The sequence below is a fragment of the Calidris pugnax genome, unplaced genomic scaffold (genome assembly GCF_001431845.1).
Source record: "Calidris pugnax isolate Ruff unplaced genomic scaffold, ASM143184v1 scaffold287, whole genome shotgun sequence".
In the NCBI taxonomy this organism is placed as follows: Eukaryota; Metazoa; Chordata; class Aves; order Charadriiformes; family Scolopacidae; genus Calidris; species Calidris pugnax.
This window is the reverse complement of record NW_015091025.1, coordinates 52,865-55,032: the sequence shown is the minus strand read 5'-3', so window position 1 is coordinate 55,032 and position 2,168 is coordinate 52,865.

Sequence of the window (2,168 nt, the reverse complement as noted above, 5' to 3'; positions counted from 1 at the left end):
TCCCCCCACCCAGCTGAATATAACCTGGTTAATAAACTTCAAACCCTTACGATGCCGAGCTCTATTTTCTGGAAAAAAACGATCTTTTGAAGAGGTAACGTACCTTGAAGTTATGAAAATGCAGAGTGGAACATCAGGAAAGTAAAATGGTTAGGTGAAAATGGAATTACAGCCGCAATACAGAACCGGTTCTTCACATGTACTGCCTGATAAGACACCCCAGCATTAAGACACCCCAGCATCAGGACACCCCAGCATCAGGACACCCCAGCATCCAGCTCCGTTCTCCAAGCTGCCGTAACCCCGTGCCACCTCCCGCTGACCACAACTGGATGAACAATCACTTCTCCCAGCAGAACCAGCCCTTACCTCCTGTCCCCAGCCCCCTCCCCAGCCCCACCGCTCCACCGGATGGACCAGAGCAAGAGGCAATGGGTGACCAAGGAGGAAAAGGCACTTTTGAACCCGCGGCAGCTCCCCAACACAGGTCCCCACCGGCTGCACTGGGCGGGCTGGGGGGTGGCGGGGGGCTGGTTGCACAAGGCGGGCTCTCTGAGGAAGCCCACCCCAAATTTCCCCTCCCCAGGGAGCGATTGTGTTTGCACCAAAACATCTGAAAAATCTTCCCCCCCGCCGTGGCCGGGCGGCAGGATCCTGGCCTGGAAGGAAGGGATCCCTGGGGGGGGTCTCCTCCTCCCCTTCCTCGCAGCCAACTCCCATCTCCCCGAGAAGAACCAACACCAGAGCATCTGCAAGATCCAACCCGGCAGCTCCCAGCAGCTGGGGGGACACTCACTGGGGACACGAAGCCCAGCTGGAAGCTGGAGCCAACCTGCAGCGTGGGCAGGAGAAGGTTCCTGAGGTTCCCCACCTTTTCCCATCAGTCAAACCCACCCTGACCAAGTTTTGTAGAGAAGCAGCTCCGTGCCGTGCCACGCTGTCTGTCCCCCTCACTTTCCAACCCCAGCCTAAAGGTGAAAGTTAATGATTGATTTTTAAGGGCATTAAGGTGGAAACCCCTCAGGGAAGCCCCGAGAAACCTGCCGTTAAAATCACCACTGTTCCACTGTGGCGAAGGAGGGAAAAGTAAAAATTAAATATAACGTTAAGTGAAAAAAGTAAAGGAAAATCCACATAATGAGCTACGAATAACCAAGAAAAGAAACATGAAAAGCCAGTATTGGGGACTGACTGGAGGAGGGTCACAGCACGGCTCTGACGGCGGCAGACCGACTCCGAGCAGAAGGCAATCCCGGTCCCAATCCCCCTCAGCCCCCCCCTTCCCGCTGCCCCCCGTGTCCCCGGCCGAGCTGACACCCCCCGAGGATCCCCCACAAACCCACACTCACCACAAACCCACACTCACCCCAAAACGCCCCAGCAACACCTTCCCCCCCCGGGCCGTCAGACGGAGCCCATCGCAAACCAGCGGCAAATCAGCAGAGAGTCCAAAATCGGGATAATATGATACTCTTTCTGTCTTTTGCCTTGCTTTCTCATTTTTTTCTTATTTTTTTTTTTAAATATAACACTTTCCCGACCTCCCTCAGCCTCCCCGAGCGCAGCATTCCCCGTCCAACACCCACCCGCGGCCCCCGAGCGTGTCACACACCTGGGCACGTCCTGCAGGAAACTAAACATTCCCCCGGGAATTCATCCCGTTCATGGTCCCAGGCCCTTCCGGGGGGGATCCCTCTCCCACAGCAAACCAGTTCAGCGGGCGGACACCCCCAGCCCTCCCCGTCCTATCCCCCGTGTTCGGGGCTCTCTGGGGAGCGGGGTCCGCAGCCCGTGGCGACCAGCCGGGGGGGGTGTGTGGCCCCCACAGCTCTCGTCCGTCCCCCCCGACAGGTACCGTTTTTCTGCTTATTCAACAGAAAAAAGAGAGGCTGAAGTTGTGCTCCTGCCCTGCGGGGACTCGAACCGCTGTTTGTTCTGTACCTGCCCCGCGTTTTCCCCTCCGCGGGCTGATGCGCGGCCGCACGCCCGCCCCTACGCGCTGGCTTTTAACTTAATTAACGCGGGGCTTCAAGTTTATTTCTATTAATTTTCTCGCCGCCCCCGGCTCCGCGCTGGGGACGGGACCGCGCTGCCATCCGCCGCCGCGCACCGCCCGCCCCTCTCCGCGCCCCCCAACACCCCCCAACCGCCCCAGCGCACCCCGACCC